Source organism: Odocoileus virginianus, chromosome 12 (assembly GCF_023699985.2).
Source record: "Odocoileus virginianus isolate 20LAN1187 ecotype Illinois chromosome 12, Ovbor_1.2, whole genome shotgun sequence".
NCBI classification, from domain to species: Eukaryota; Metazoa; Chordata; class Mammalia; order Artiodactyla; family Cervidae; genus Odocoileus; species Odocoileus virginianus.
Window position 1 is genome coordinate 19,074,545 of NC_069685.1, and position 18,153 is coordinate 19,092,697.

The window sequence follows — 18,153 nt, forward strand, 5'->3', positions numbered from 1 at the left end:
AACAGCAATGTACGATAAAAGGCATAATCTTAGAAATTGCAGTTCTTATAATCGGAATTCCTTCCTTCATGCCTGTATTCCTGTGTATTAACCAGATATCGTTTTTCATGAGCTGCCTAATTTATGTAAATGTGTGGAATGATTCTTTAGGGGAAAGGAAAAAAGGGTATGGTCTTCTTGAAATGTATCTGATTCCCTTTCCATGTGTAGACAGCTGTATGTTTCTTCATCCTCTCTAGAGATATTTCAAAGCAGGTAAATAAGATGACTTGCTTTAATTCCTTAATTTCCTATTCTGCCACACATTCTGACTTTGTCGTTAGTAAACAAACATGATTTGGGCACAGAATTAAAAAACAAACAACAACAACAACAAAATGCAGGGGAAAAGCACACACAGAGAGAAAGAATTTAAATCTGAGGCCTAGGGAGCTCCCTCTTTCTCCATCCACACAGTCAGCAATGTCAGCAAGCCTCTGGTCCTCACCGACAGGGCGGAGGGCTGCGGTACCGGACTGCGTCCCATGCATTCACGGGCCGACTTCATCCCATGCATTCACGGGCCGCTCCGACGCCGCAGCCCCTTTTGTTCGGAGCCGGATCATTGCTCTCCCTGCTCTCAGCTGCCATATGGTGCAGGGGAGACCCAAGTACAAAGACAGACAGGGAGAGCGCAAGGCTGAAAGAGCAAGGGAAGAAAGAACATCAAGGGCTGCAGATGAAGCTAATTTCCGTCCCGTGTTGAAGGGGCGAGAAGGCAAGGTGGGGCTGAGACGGCGAGGACAGAGGGAGCACATGGAGGGAGCGTGTGGAGCGGATGTTCCTGGAATATGAAACTGCTCACAGATAAGCAACAGAGCTGTTTCCTGTGAGATGCGGGCCCTGCTTATTCTCCAAATATGGTGTTAAAAACAGAAAATGACCACTATGATTGTTTATCTTTTGTTATCGGTCTTAAAATCACTTCTATTATTCCTCAAGGTCAGGAGTTACATCATTTTTTTATCATAATGACATAGTTAACAAGACAAATATGCTGTTTTTATGCATATTCCCACAGTCTTGCTCTGTGATAATTTTCAGTATTGTGTAAAGCCTCTCTTTTCATATGAAAATCACAATGTACATTATTTTTTTCCCTTTTGGTCGGTAAATGTCCTCCCAGTGAGGACATATCGGGAGATTACCTTTTCAGGAGTCTATGGCCAACCTGCTTGGACACAATTTATACTTTATTAAATCACATGAATGTTCCCAATGTATAGGCTTTTGTATCAAGATTGTTAGATTTTTAAAGTCAAAGTGATCAGAATACAAAACACTAATGTATTCTGGCACTTTGAAAAAAAGTTCATGCTAATTAGGGTGTAACATTTGATTTTCCCACCATTTATTTTCTGTATAATACAATGTACAGCCATATTTATCATGTTTCATAATGGAAAGAGGCAGAAATACAGCTCTCTGCCATAAGAAGACCTTGATAATTTTGATCATTCCTTCAATGACTAAGTAGTACAACAAACAGTACAGCTGCCCAACATTTCATATTTAATTCTGACCTCATAATGTTTGATAGATAATGTTGTATGAGAATATTATTATTTTACATGTCAGGGTGTATTGAAGAATCCACAAATTTCATGGTTATACAAGTTATCAAGTTCTTATCTCAGATATAATTATGCCACCTTTTATAAAGAATAAAGGCTCCTTGAAACTGTCTATAGCTTGAAGTTCAATACACTACATTATGCTAGTTTTACTCCTGCACTTTGACAATTATCTCACAGTATAGATGGCTGATGTTTCCAAGTCTATCTCTTAAAGTTAGAGTTAACTAGCTGCTCAGATTTTGGATTTGCTTTCATCTCTGTCTACATTTACTCACTTGGGGATCTTATCTAATCTCATGCTTTTAGACACCATCCATATGATGATAGCAGCCATATTCACATCTCCTAAACTCTATACGCACATTTCAAGCTGCCATCTCAGCATATTCCTGTGAATGTGTGATAGACATCTTAAACTTGATGTGTCCAAATCTAAATTCCTCCTCTGCACCCACTAAACCTGCTTCTCCCATGGGTCTCCCAATCTCAATTATTAATAACTACCACTCTTTCCTGCTAGCCCCTCAGGCCAAAATTCTTGACGTCATCATCGATTCGTCACTTTCTTCAAACCACACATTCAGTACAGCAGTAATCCTTGTTGATTTTTACCTTCAAAATATATCCAGACACTTCTCACCAGTTCCATAGCTACCATTTTGGTCCAGGCTACCAGGGTTTCTCTACTGCATTTCTGTAATAATCTTATTTGTCTTTCTGGTTTCATTCTTGTCCTTACACTATATTCTCAATACAGCAGCCAGGATAAACCTTATACTACTTTTTATGTTATGTATTTTCCCTTTATGTACAGAAACCTGTGAATAATCTGGCTATGCGTTACCTCTTTAACCTTGCCTCAATCACACTGGCTACCTTCCTTTTTGCAAATGCACTAATCACACTCTTGTTTTTGTCTAGCTTCTCTGTCTAGAACACTTTTTCCTCAGATTTCCCCACTTCATTCAAGTTTTTCTTACATCATCTTTTCAGGGAAACCTTGTTAGGCAAGGTTTAAATGTTACATTTAACATTGTAACCCTCCTCCCAACACACATCATCCCAGTTCTTATTATGTTTTTCCCATTGAATGTTTTACTAACTTCCAAAATAAAATTTCTTCCTGTGAGAGTAGCAGCACGAGGCACTGAAATCATTGAAAATATATGAGGTTTATCTTCTTGTGAAGGCTAAATTATAGTTACCATGTCTAGTTACTATCAGAAATAGAAATAATGGTTTTATTTTTTTTAACCTAGAAGTGCATGATTCACCAAAATATATTTTACAATTGCTTATCCGTTTTCTTAGCCTTTTCCTAAAAAGGAAGAACTGATATATGTTAGATGTCAGAATCTGCTCTTCAGTTCCCCAAACTGAACTGATTTTAAGATAAAAGGGAAACCACCAGTAAAAGAGAAATTAAAATTAATATTCTATAAAGAGAAAAGTAACTGATAGAAAAACGGAAGTAGCATCCTAAATTAGCCTAAATATTATCCCTCAAAATATGTAAATTAAATGAAAAACTTAGGGGAAAACATCTGCATTGCTGTTATAACCAAAACACTTGGTATGTTCTGTACATTTGGTAAATGGTAAAGAGATAATATTCTGTTTATAAGTAAAGGTTCTAACTAGATTCTTACTTGTGCTTACTTCTCTTCTACTACTGCTACTGTGTGTTGTTAAGAATTTGCTGAGGCTAGGTTCTCCAGTGAAAAAGTACTCAAAACATGGAAAGAAGGTCATTTAAATTTATATAACCTAATAAAGACATCAGAAATTACATTTTCACATGGAAAAGCCTGGGACTTGGAGTTGGCAGCATTGGTTAATACCCCAGCTCAAATGTTTAGCTGCCTCAGTAGTTGCATCAAGATAATTATTCTGAGTCTATTCCCTCATCTGTTATGGATAGAGCCTACCTTAATCCACTGTGGTGATGATGATAATAAATGCTTCTAAGACACATTCTGGTACATACAAAGTACTGACAAAAGTGCACAAAAAATCAGTGCTAATCTAATATAGAATGACATATGAAAGTCAGAGGTATGGACATCACTTTCAATCATGTTCCTCCTTTTAAAATTTAGAAGTTCATGATTTCAATTTAATTTTATGTAACCTTCTTTATGGTTTTAACTAGAGCAAAGAAAAGAAAGAAACCTTGTATTAGTTAATAATGGGGATCCATGGCACTTGGGTCATCACTATCTGTTTCTTCTCAAATGAATCTCAAAATATACAGAATTCCTACTTGTTAGCATATAAAGAGCATTTCTTGAATAAGTGAATGAATCACTGAATGAATGAATCAATGATCCTCAAAAGATCAGTTTTCATCCCCAATCCTAAAATGGGCAGTGCTAAACAATGTTCAAAGTACCAGACAGTTGTGCTCACTTTCCAAGCTAGTAAAGTTATACCCAAAATTCTTCAAGCTAGGCTTCAGTAGTACTTGAATTGAGAACTTCCAGAGTTACAAGTTGGGTTTAGAAAGGCAGAGGAGCCAGAGATCAAATTGCCAGCATTCATTGGAGCATACAGAAAGCAAGAGAATTCCAGGGAAATATCTACTTCTGTTTCATTGACTATGCTAAAGCCTTTGACAGTTCAACAGTTCAACAAACTGTGGAAAAGTCTTAAAGAGATAGAAATATTAGGCCACCATACCTGTCTCCTGAGAAATCTGTATGCTGATCAGGAAGCAACAGTTAGAAATTTACATGGAACAACGGACTGGTTCAAATGGAAAAGGAGTATGACAAAACTGTATATTGTCACTCTGTTTATTTAACTTATATAGAAGGTACATCATCTGAAATGCCAGGCTGGATGAATCACAAGCTGGAATCAAGATTGCTGGGAGAAATACCAACAATCTTAGATATGCAGACAATAGTACTCTAATGGCAGAAAAGTGAAGAGGAGCTAAAGAGCCTCTTGATGAAGGTGAAAGAGAAGAGTGAAAAAACTGGCTTAAAACTGAACATTCAAAAAACTAATATCATGGCATTCAGTCCTGTCACTTTATGGCAAGTAGAAAGGGAAAAAGTAGAAGCACTGACAGATTTTCTCTTCTTGGGCTCAAAAATCACTACAAATGATGACTGCAGTCATGAAATTAAAAGACATTTGCTCCTTGGAAGGAAGAATATGACAAACCTAAACAGTGTATTAAAAAGCAGAGACACTCACTTTTCTGACAAAGGTCTGTGTACTCAAAGATATAGTCTTCCCAATAGTCATGTATGGGTGTGAGAGTTGGACCATAAACAAGGCTGAGTGCCAAAGAATTGATGCTTTCAATCTGTGGTGCTGGAGAAGACTCTTGAGAGTCCCTTGGACAGCAAGGAGATCAAACCAATCAATCCTAAAGGAAATCAATCCTGAATATTCTGTGGAAGGACTGCTGCTGAAGCTGAAGCTCCAATAATTTGGCCACCTGAAGAGCTGACTCATTGGAAAAGACTCTGATGCTGGGAAAGATTGAAGGCAAAAGGAGAAGGGGGCAGCAGAGAAGGAGATGGTTGGATAATATCACCGACTCAGTGATCATGAACCTGGGCGACTTCAGGAGATGGTTAGGGACAGCAAGGCCTGGTGTGCTGCAGTCCATGGCGTTACAAAGAGTTGGACATGACTTAGCAACTGAACAACAGCAACACCTGGCACCCTGATCATCATTTCTGATTCTTCTCAAATGAATCTCACAGAATCCCTGCTGCTGCTGCTGCTGCTTCTAAATCGCTTCAGTCATGCCCGACTCTGTGCAACCCCATAGACAGCAGCCCACCAGGCTCCCCCGTCCCTGGGATTCTCCAAGCAAGAATATTGGAGTGGGTTGCCATTTCCTTCTCCAATGCATGAAAGTGAAAAGTGAAAGTGAAGTCGCTCAGTCGTGTCTGACTCTCAGCGACCCCATGGGCTGCAGCCTACCAGGCTCCTCCGTCCATGGGATTTTCCAGGCAAGAGTACTGGAGTGGGGTGCCATTGCCTTCTCTGCACAGAATGCCTACCTGGTAGCAAATAAAGAGTATTTCCTGAGTTCAACCTAAGGTATGTGCATTATCCTCAACTTGATTTAATTTTTCAAAAAATGAGGATAACTTATTTCAAGGGAATCAACAGGAACTTATTAAACTCATGAGCTTCAGTACCTGAGATGTTGAGGAAGGGTGTGGTTGTAAATGAGTGCTTATGTTGTACCTTTGTCAGCTCAGGCTGCCCTAACAAAATACCATGGACTGAATGGCCTAAGTAACAGACACCTATTTCTCATAATTCTGCAGGCTAGGAAGACCAAGACTGAGGTGCCTGCATATTCAGTTCTTTGTGAAGGCCCTTTTCCTGACTTGCAGACAGTAGTAGTCTTTTCCCTGTGTCCTCACGTGGCAGAAAGGGAGAAAGTGTGAGGACTCTGGTGTTTTCCCTCTTCTTACAAGAGCACTAACCTCATCATGAGAATTGTACCATCATGACCTCATTCTAATCTGAATACTCTCAAAGCTCCACCCCCAAATACAATCACACTGTGGGTTAGAGCTTCAACATATCAATTTGGGAGACACATACATTAAGTGCACAGCATATTGCCAAGCAACAGAAAATGTGCAATGAAATTATGAACTGAAAGTATTACTTACAAAAATAGTGATGCTGATTTCAGATTGCAGACTCCATTCTTAGTTCCTTATTTTGCCTTTCTGCTCTTTATGATTTTAATTATCATCTAGACTTTTCTTAATACATCTACTTTATTTTTTATCTGCTGTGGAAGCATTCTGAGCTCTGCTTCTGTTTTGGGCACTGTAAAACTTGACTACATTATTTGAAACAGTAAAGTGGCAAATTGTACACTGTCCTCCCCTCTTTCTTCTTGAGAGGCTTTCTGTTTAGTTCACTGTACATAAACTGTCTAAGCGTCCAAGATCTAACCTGGGCAAATGCTCAGTAATATACATCAAAATGTCAGATGCACTGAGTCCCAAGGTCTTCTGATTGAACAAATTATTCCCAGTGTCATTTGATATGTACTAAGCTCCCTGTACCAGATATTAAACTAGGCATTTTTATTGAGCTTCCCTCATTTAATATTTGTATTACCTTGTATGAAATACACTACCTATTGCTGTTTTTCAGCCACTGAAATTGAGATTAACAGTGATTAAAATGCCTTGTCTCAAGAGATTGGTTCAAGATGGTGGAGTCGAAAGACATGCACTCATCTCCTGTAAGAGCACCAAATTTGCAACTAGCTATTGAACAACCATGAACTGGAAAATACTGGAACCCACCAAAGAAAGATACCCCACATCCAAAGACAAAGGAGAAGCCACAATGAAACAGTGAGAGGGGCACAATCACAATACAATGAAATCCCATACCCACCAGGTAGGAGACCCACAAACTGGAGAACAGAAGTACCAAAGAAGTTCTCCCACTGTTATGCAGGTTCTGAACCCCGAATCAGGCTTCCCAACCTAAGGATCCAGCAAAGGGACTAGGAATCCCCAGGGAGTCTGACTTTGAAAGCCATCAGTATTTGATTACAGGATTTCCACAGGACCAGGGGAAGCAGAGACTCCACTCTTGGAGGGCATAAACAAAATCCTGTATGCACCAGGACCCAGGACCCCACAGAAGACTGAACCAGATCCACCTGCTAGTGATGAGGCTCTCCTTTGGAGGCATGGATCAGCAGTGGCTCCCCACAGGGGCAAGGCCACCAGCCGCAGCAGTCCTGGGAGGCGCCCTTTGGCATAAGCCCTCTTGGGGGTTGCCATTAACCCTACCATAGAGCCTGTAGACTTCAGGGCTGGATCACCTCAGGCCAAACAACTAAAATACTTTGTCTCAAATTACACACTTGATATAAAAACAAATCCAGAATTGAGCATATATTTTGTGACTTCAACTCCAGGTAATGCCATTTCAATAAGCTTAACATCAAACAGGACCAATAGGTGATATAAATCCAATTTAATACTGACAGAATCAGATCTCTCTGTCCTTTGGGGAGTTGGATGGTATCAGTACATTACAGAACTTAAATTTGGAATTCTTGTTTTCTTTCTGTGAATTGTCCTCACACAGTGTATTCTGGACTTCTTGGCATAACAAACTATTCATTTCAATCAGTATATCCTCATGTAATATACTGTCTAAAAACAATGCCACAATAAACTGATATATCAATATAACATTAAGAGTTTGAACATTGACCATATTTAATTTCACTTATCACTGATGGTAATCCAAAGCAAGGCCCACTTGAATTAAGTCTTAAGAGATAAGAAAGGCTTCTCGAAAAGCCTTTTTCTAGGATGTGATGTTAGGGTACAATCTTTTTGAAGGAAACGCCTGTCAACTTCATCTTGATCCACAAGAACTTTATATGTTTTGTGTTTGTATAAAATATCTGCCTCTGTTACTTCTCAGCTGTTACTGGGGTCATCACCAAGAGCCCTTCTGCAAATCTTGAGTACATCCTTCATTAAGGAATGATTGAATAGAAAGTGAGAAATGTAGCAAAGAAGTTATATGGAGAAAAACATCCCAGAGGAGAGGGACTTGGTACACAACAAAGATCCATTGCTTGCAGATAGAATCTTCTCTGGCTCAAATCCTAGGTCTGGCATTCATTAGCAGTAGGACTTTGGGCCTCTTTGAAATTAACTGCCCTTATGTTCAACACTTGTAACTTAATAGCATCCACCTCAAAGAACTTTTACAAAGCACAAGTTATATAGTTTGTGTGAATATGTGATTAAAATATAACATGTGCTCAATAATTTTTAATTTCTTTTCTTCATGTGTATTTATTTTCCCAATTAGGGTATAAATTCTATTAGATCAAGGTCTTCATTTTAGTTCTTTTTCAAACAAGGCTTAGCATGGCTTTTGTCATATAATAGTCACTCAGCAAGTGAAACTATAGAAAGAAAAGGACAGTTCAGTTCAGTTGCTCAGTCCTGTCTGGCTCTTTGTGACCCCGTGGACTGCAGCATGCCAGGCTTCCCTGTATATCACCAATTCTCAGAACTTGCTCAAACTCATGTCCATGGAGTTGGTTATGCCATCCAACCATCTCATCCTCTGTCATCCCCTTCTCCTGCCTTCAATCTTTCCCAGTATCCGGGTCTTTTCAAATGAGTCAGTTATATACATCAGGTGGCCAAAGCATTGGAGCTTCAGCTTCAGCATCAGCCTTTCCAATGAATATTGAGAACTGATTTCCTTTAGGATTGATTAACTTGATCTCCTTGCAGTTCAAGGGACTCTTGAGAGTCCTCTCCAACACCACAGTTCAAAAGCATCAATTCTTCAGTGCTCAGCTTTCTTCATGGTTCAACTCTCACATCCATACATGACTGCTGGAAAAACCATAGCTTTGACTAGACTGACCTTTGTTGGCAAAGTAATGTCTCTGCTTTTTAATATGCTGTCTAGGTTGGTCATAGCTTCTCTTGCAAGGAGCAAGTGTCTTTTAATTTCGTGGCTGCAGTCACCATCTGCAGTGATTTTGGAGCCCAAGAAAATAAAGTCTGTCACTCTTTCCATTGTTTCCCCATTTATTTGCCTTGAAGTGAGAGGATCAGATGTCATGATTTTAGTTTTTTGAATGTTGAGTTTTAAGCTAGCTTTTTCACTCTCCTCTTTTACTTTCATCAAGTATCAAGAGGTTCTTCAGTTCCTCTTTGCTTTCTGCCATAAGGGTGGTGTCATCTGCATATCTGAGGTTATTGATAGTTCTCCTGGCAATCTTGACTCCATCTTGTACTTCACCCAGCCCAGCATTTCGCATGATGTACTCTATATAAGTTAAACAAGCAGGGTAATAGTATACAGCCTTGATGTACCCTTTTCCCTATTTGGAACCAGTCTGTTGTTCCATGCCCAGTTCTAACTGTTGCTTTTTGACCTGCATACAGATTTCTCAAGAGGCAAATAAATTGGTCTGGTATGGCCATCTCTTGAAGAATTTTCCACAGTTTGTTGTGATCACAGAAAAAGATGGTTACAAAAAAAGAAGAAACAAAAATCAGTGTACTGGTGTATCTTCAGTAGATAGCTCTGGGACTTCTCACATTCTGAGTAGTACTTTGCTTAGCTGAGGTACAAGATATTTTAAGTATAAACTTTTCAATCAATTTTTTTTTTCACAATTTGCCCAACAGGACCACTGGGTTCAGTACCAAAGAGCAGCCTTTTTTTTTCTCCCCAAACCATATATTTTTTAATTTAGCTAAAGTAAAAAATAAGCCCATCTGTACTATCCAGTGAGAGATAAGGATTCCCATACTACATCACAAATCATTTTCTCTCTGTTTTTCTCTCTGTCTCTGTCTCTTTCTCCCTCTCTCTCACACACACACACACGGCTCAAACTTCCAAAGTGCTGAAAAATTCATTCTTCACAAAAATATAATTTGAAACTGAAGTCTTATTGGGGAAAGTCAGAAATTAACTGAGGTGAAATAATTGCATTCATTTTCTTCTGTTTTTCTAAGAGGAGTGACCCAAGCTGTGATGAGGAAATATGACCTCCTACACATGTTTTCCATGAGGAATATGCTTGTTGTACAGCCACTGAGTTAAAAGCAAGCTTCACTCCCTGGTGCCCAAAAGTATTTTGGAAAATGAGCCAGAGGAGTCAGGACTGCTATTTCTCAGTCTGCTTTAACCATTGACAGACTATTTTTACACCAACTCTGGAGATATTCAGGTGAGACAGACACCCAAGAGAATATTGGGGAAACACTTACTTTCACATGGGTATTACGTTGTGCTCACTAATATATTCTAATAACATAATTCCTGTTTCAAATGTAAACAACTTGTACACTACCTAATATACTGAGTTTAAGACTTCTTTAACTCTACAGATTTCTCATATAAGGACACCCACTGAAAGTCGTCCTTCACTGTTACTTGAATCCAATTAAGGTAACACTATGTCTGTCTTGCATTTTGATGAAAGCATGGAGATATTACATCCTCTGATAAATACTCAGATATCTTAATAAGGTCAATGTCACTAATTGTCTAATTAACTTTTATTTTCTGTAATTCACACGCTAGAAGTCTCCACTGTGATACTGATGAGATTCAGGTCACAATACCCCCAAATCTGGCACTTTGGCATGTTAACTCTTTTATTTTTTTTATGTTGACCCTTTTAAGCTGAAGGAAACAGAGAAATGAAGAGTGACAGAAAGACTCTCTGAGCTTCTCTAATGAAGCTGGTCAGTAAAGCCTTATGTGAGAAGTGCCCTCCCTATACTCAGAGAAAAGAAGCATCCTTAACTTTGAAGACAGAGGGGTGCTGAAAGGAATCTAAACCAACAGACCTTCTAAGTTTCCCCTAGTTTAAGACAAAGCTTATACCCTCTATCCTACCACATTCTCCCACAACTTTTACTCTTCATTGAACCTAGCATAAAAATGTTTAGGTTTAACCATTTCTACAGATCTGCATTTCCTCATGAGGGCCCCTGTGTAAGGTAAAATTTAGATTAAATAGGTTTGTATGCTTTCTGTTGTTAATATGTGTTTTGGTACAGAGAACTAGTTAAGAATCTAGAAAACTGGAAAGAAAAATAGTTTTCCTCCCAAACAATGTCTTATTGAAACAAAGTGCTATTATTAAATAGAGTACAATATGTATTATTTCTGTATAACTTCATAGTTGAGGAAATTGGAGATAACATAGTTATTTAAATATATATTGAAATGATAAATTAATGTTCAATAATTCTAAGAATATGAAAAAAGTTATGTTTTGGTAAAAAAAATTTACTGTATCTTACCTTTACTTTCTCTGTATACTGTCATTTCTAGAAGCTCTCTGAGTATTCTGACTCAAAGCCCAGGTGGGATACAGTTTATTAACCATAATAGCTCTTTGAGCATTGGATTACTAAAAATTGTTCCTGAAATTCTTGAGCAATTTAGTGCTTGGAAAAGAGACCTCCAGCTTTAAAGATACTACCACTGAATATGAAAATCTAGACTCTGTTGCTAACCATGCAAAGAGGAAAATGTCCTCTGGGTATTTGAATAATTTTATTTATCTAGCATTTGTTCCCTCTGATTGTGTATTTTTAGAGCAGACTTTAAAAAAAGCTTAAATTTAAAGAAAGGAACAAGCATTTTCTTTTAAAAGGATGTTAATAATCCCTTGAGCAGGTACTTTTCTTCTTGAAAGCACAGATAGGCATTTCTACAATATACATTTGACATAGTGGTATGTCAAATGCCTGAAATTTAAACTTATTTTATCTAAAGGGTAAAATCAGTCACACTAAGGGAATTTAAAAGTGAAGGTACTTTTGCCTGATAAAAGTCACATTAAGTTTGTGCAATTTTTGCAAGCATACATTTTCATGCTTAACTAAGGTTCCTATAATGAGACTTAAAATGAGATTAATACAAAAGGAGCATTTCTCATTCTCCCTCTCCTTTTTTTCTAGAAGACTCTACAGTTTAAACATTTCTAACATCATTCTACTCAAGCTGCTCCTTAACGGTGGTTCTGCTTTGGTTTACATGATAATGACTGATTGGTTTACGGCAACTGTAAAAATACTTTAGAAATCAAACACCTATTTCATTAGTTGATTCTTAACACTAAGGCAATCACAGCTATATGTCTGACACATGATTTTCATCACTGAAATTGATATATATGTTTGCGTTCACATACTATGGTAAGAAGACGTACTTTTGTATTTCATCTTTAAAGCACTGAAGTCAATAACCTGAACTCTGGATTAGCATGTTTGAGGTTTTAATGATTGAGAGACTTTTTTATGTCTACAGGCCAAAAATTATTTTTAAACTAGACACTTGGATAAGAAACAGACCAGCTTCTTTAGATAACAGCGATTATTAAGTCGCTTGGACTCCTCCTGGTCCAACTGCGGCAGGAGCCATTCCTGAGTAACAACTTCCTCTCTGCCCTTGAGCCCCTCCCAACTCCTCCCAGCGCCTCTAAACTAAAGACAGATTTTTAAAAACATAAACCAATGCTGTAGGATAAAATTTGTGTCTCATATAGTATAAATCTCCCAGAAATGTTGGAAATGGTGGTTCATGAGAAGGCAAATTGTTTTCCATTGGCCTATAGCTTTTAATGTTAAAACTGAAGCAGAGCAATTATATTCTTCATAAAACTACAATTTTGTGACTTCTGACCTCTTTCCCATCCGGTCCCCAAGTAGTCCTCATTCCAATAGTAACAGCGTAGGGAAATAAAAAAAGACCCACATTTACAAGAATTTAGCTTCTGGCAAGCATCATTTTAAAGAATTCACTTCCTGGCTCATGGTTTACATGACCTGTCTTCTCTTGCTTTCTTCTTTCCCTCCACCCTTCCCCCCTCTCCTCCTTAGGGCAAGCTGAGTTTTAACTATTGCATTCACTGCTGCTTCCTGTCTCTTCTGCTTTCTATTTTCACAACCATGGGAATGGAATCTGCTCAGAACTATCAGACCAATATCCCCACAGACCACTACTTTCATGCTACACCACTGCCTAAAAAGTATCAGCATAATTAATTCAAAAATATCTCATAAACTACTAGCTGAGTTAACATCTATAATGTCTTCAGTTATTTCTTGTTTTTTTGTTTTTCTAAGTTGTTATTTTAAAGAAACACTTGACTTATGTTAGGATATAATTTTCCTTGGGGGGCACAAAATATATAATCCTACTCTCAATTAAGGAGTGATTTTATCTTATTATTTTCAATGCCGGTTTGTGTTTCTTGTATTTCACTATTTTTATATACCACTCCCTCCAAATTCTCACTCGGAAGTCAGGTTATGAAGAACCAAGTTTCCATTATCTATTCTATCAGGAAATGGGAGAACCAACTCTGAGGCAAAAATTAAGGGAAAAAATTAAGCTATCACAGTTAAACCTCAGTTTATAAAGTCAGTGTATCCTTGAAACATAAAACACATAAGAGAAAAACACATAAGAGAATTATACTCGTAAATGTGGAAAAGGTTTTTATTTGCCTTATTTTTAGGTAAATAGGATTGTTAAGTAATTTCTCTAGCTTGTGAAAGCTTCCAATTAAAAATAAAATTACACACTTTCTTAAAAAAATAGCTCAAAATGCAAACAGCAACAATTTAGCCTTATAATTATATTAATTATATTTTTATGTTATCTACACTTTTTTTAGAGTTCAAGAACATCTGTTTCTAATAGGGTGGGAGAGAGTTGTTTTTTTTTTTCCCCAAGTGAAAGGAAGTTAACTCTTTCCTGATTCTTTTCATAGGATTCTCTTCTTTTGATCTCTTTCTTATTACCTACATTATTTTGTTTCTAGATCTGCTACTGTGGAGTTATCTTAAAACTTTTCTGCTCAAATTCTGGAGAAAGAATATATGACTAACTCAGAAAATGGAATTTCCCTGGTGGCTCAGACAATAAAGAATCTGCCTGCAATGTGGGAGACCTGGGTTCGATCCCTGGGTCGGGAAGACCCCTGGAAAAGGGAAAGGCTACCCACTCCAATATTCTTGCCTGGAAAACTCCATGTACAGAGAACATATGACTGTAATATAGTATGTAATATAGTATGACTGTAATATAGTATATAATTTAGATGACTGTAATATAGTATGATTGTAATAGAGTATGTAATACAGTATGCAATATAGATGACTATAATATACTATGACTGTAATAGAGTATGTAATATAGTATGTAATATAGTATGACTGTGATAGAGTATGTAATATAATATGTAATATAGATGACTGTAATATAGTATGTAATATAGTATGACTGTAATAGAGTATGTAATATAGTATGTAAGATAGACGACTGTAATATAGTATGTAATATACTATGACTGTAATAGAGTATGTAATATAGTATGTAATATAGATGACTGTAATAGAGTATGTAATATAGTATGACTGTAATAGAGTATGTAATATAGTATGTAAGATAGACGACTGTAATATAGTATGTAATATACTATGACTGTAATAGAGTATGTAATATAGTATGTAATATAGATGACTGTGATATAGTATGACTGTAATAGAGTATGTAATATAGTATGTAATATAGATGACTGTGATATAGTATGACTGTAATATAGTATGACTGTAATAGAGTATATAATATAGATGACTGTGATATAGTATGACTGTAATAGAATATGTAATATAGTATGTAATATAGATGACTGTGATATAGTATGACTGTAATAGAGTATGTAATATAGTATGTAATATAGATGACTGTGATATAGTATGACTGTAATAGAGTATGTAATATAGATGACTGTGATATAATATGACTGTAATAGAGTATGTAATATAGTATGTGATATAGATGACTGTAATAGAGTATGTAGTATAGATGACTGTAATAGAGTATGTAATATAGTATGACTGTAATAGAGTATGTAATATAGATGACTGTAATAGAGTATGTAATATAGTATGTAATATAGATGACTGTAATAGAGTATGTAGTATAGATGACTGTAATAGAGTATGTAATATAGATGACTGTAATAGAGTATGTAATAGAGTATGTAATATAGATGACTGTAATAGAGAATGTAATATAGATGACTGTAATAGAGTATGTAGTATAGATGACTGTAATAGAGTATGTAATATAGATGACTGTAATAGAGTATGTAGTATAGATGACTGTAATAGAGTATGTAATATAGATGACTGTAATAGAGTATGTAATATAGTATGTAATATAGATGACTGTAATAGAGTATGTAGTATAGATGACTGTAATAGAGTATGTAATATAGATGACTGTAATAGAGTATGTAATATAGATGACTGGCTTCCCTAGTGGCTCAGATGGTAAAGCATCTGTCTGCAGTGCAGGAGACCCAGGTTCGATCCCTGGCTTGGGAAGATCCCCTGGAGAAGGAAATGGCAGCCCACTCCAGTATTTTTGCCTGGGAAATCCCATGGACCACGGACCCACGGTTACCGTCCATGGGGTCACAAAGAGTCGGACACAACTGAGCGACTTCACTTTCACTTTCATAATATAGTATGTAATATAGTATACTCCTGGCTTACTACAGTCCTTGGGATCTCAAAGAGTTGGACACGACTAAGTACTAACAGTTTCACTTTCACTTTAGCAAATTGACACTTAGGCATAGTGTTTTGTATCAGACGGGATTAGCTTTGCTGATCTGTGTGTCTCTTTCTGGTAAAAAATCAGTGGTCACTTCTTCAAGGGATGCCCTATGCTTTCCTTCTTCCGTGACTGTTCCCAGCAGTGTAGTTTCCTTTAAAGAGTCAGGTAGGTAGACAAAGTACTAAAATTCACGCCTTGAGCAATGGAGAGACTGTGGAAGTAAATATATAGTAATTCATTTATAATATGGCATCACTTATTTATCCTAAGCTGTAACGACTGCCAAAAGTATGGCAATTGAGTTAGGATTCTTAGATCATAAGGTAAGTTTTAGTTTCTATAGATATTACATACTTCCTTTCAAAAGTAGTTTTAAAAATATAACGAGATATTTTCCAAATGCTTGCTATCTTTTAAAAGTTGTTTCATATAATGATTAACCATTCATATTCTAGTCTTCTGTGAATTACCTAATCATAGTTTTTAAAACACTTTCTGTTCGATTGTTGGCTCTTTTGTGCTGAATTATATATTCTTGAAGATATTTGTGTTATAATACATTTTCTCAATATATGGTCTTACCCTGTTCATACTGCCACTTGTCATAGTAAATTCTTAATACTATTAATAACAGTCATACTATATCACAGTCATATGTTCATAATAAAATGAGTCTTTGTGGTTTTGTTGTTGTCACATGTTAACATTGTTGTTCTTTATCTTGATAGCATAACAATATTTATATCTTTTTAAGAAAGATTTATTTTTAATTCATCATGAATTTACATTGTAAAAACAGATTTTGTTACTCTTCTTGAATATATGGTAATTTTGTGGCTTCACTATTTTGTTTTTTACTATTTCGGGAAATTTTTCAACTATTACCTCTCCAAGTGTTGCTTTGTCTTTATTTTCTATTCTCCATCCTCAATCTCCCATTAAAAATAAAGTAACCTCTCATTCTACTCTCTAGATCTATTTTGTTTCATGTTTCTTATCACTTTACCTCTTTTTTCAGCTCCTATATGGTTTCCTCAGACCTATATTCAGGTTCATCAACATTTATTCCTGTGTTTCTAATCAGCTGTTTGGCCTGTCTCAAGAGTATGTACTTTACATTCATATGTTTTCATTTCTAAACTATTTGGTCTTGTTTCTCTTGCTAATCTGCCTCTTTTTCAATCAAAGCATTTTGCATTACTGTTTAACTTCCTTCTTGTAGCACCTTAGCAATTATAAATTATAAAGTATCATTTATATTGTTCTATTAGTTCTAATTCTTGGAGAATTCATCCTGTTAGTGTGTCTGCTGAATCTATTTCACAGTATTTCTGTGGTTCAAAAGCTTTTGCAGAGATACCACCTCAAAGGATTTCCCCTTTGCTCCTGGATATCATTGTTGCTCTGGATCATGGAAATGTTCTTTTAGAGCCACTATGAATGTTTTTTTCCCTACTAAGTAGAAATGTCCTCTCTTTGATAATTTGGGGGGGGGGTATTTTCGAGTTTTGATATCATGCAGTACTGAGAAATCATTTTACTGACAAAGGTCCATAGAGTCAAAGCTATGGTTTTTCCCATAGTCATGTATGGATGTGAGAGTTGGACCATAAAGAAGGCTGAGTGCCAAAGAATCGAGGCTTTTGAACTGTGGTGCTGGACTGCAATCCTAAAGTAAATCAACCCTGAATATTCATCAGAAGGTCTACTGCTGAAACTGAAGCTGAAGCCCCAATATTCTGGCCACCTGATGGAAAGAGCCGACTCATTGGAAAAGACCCTGATGCTGGGAAAGAGTGAATACAAAAGGAGAAGGAGGTGGCAGAGGATGAGATGGTTAGATAGCATCACCAACTCAGTGGACATAAATACGAGCAACCTCTGGGAGACAGTGAAAGACATGGAAGCCTAGAATACTGCAGTTGATGGGATTGCAAAGAATCAGACATGACTTAGAGACTGAACAACAACGCGATACTGAGACAAGAGAGAAGGGGGCAGGGCACAACCTTTAATTAAAAAAAAAAAAAAAGCAAAGCCATTGAGGATACAACAGAAACTCGTTAGAACCTAGTAGGCCCAAAATGGTGGAAGATTCCACTTCCCCTAGACCTTGAGCCTCATTATGTGCTTATTTTAGTATATTTGCATATGCTAAGTGGCACACCCACAGGCACCATGACAGTACCCATAAAAGCCCAAAATGTGGGCAGTGGCCCAATTCCTTGAAACGCTCACTCTTTATTCAAGATAGTTAGAATGTTCCTCCCACTTGTTAGCTTATGAAATTACCCAGGACATAAAAACTAATCATCCGCAAAAGCCAGGGCCACTGTTACCTTGTGAGATGGTCCACATTCTGTCTATGAAATGTATATTTCTA

General features: G+C 36.9%; 1 non-coding gene across 1 annotated transcript; it reads left to right on the forward strand.

Moving 5' to 3' along the window:
* The first annotated feature begins 15,463 nt into the window (after positions 1-15,463).
* Positions 15,464-15,535, forward strand: TRNAC-GCA (transfer RNA cysteine (anticodon GCA)). The gene has a single exon. It is a non-coding gene; the product is annotated as a tRNA-Cys (tRNA).
* The last annotated feature ends 2,618 nt before the right edge of the window (positions 15,536-18,153 follow it).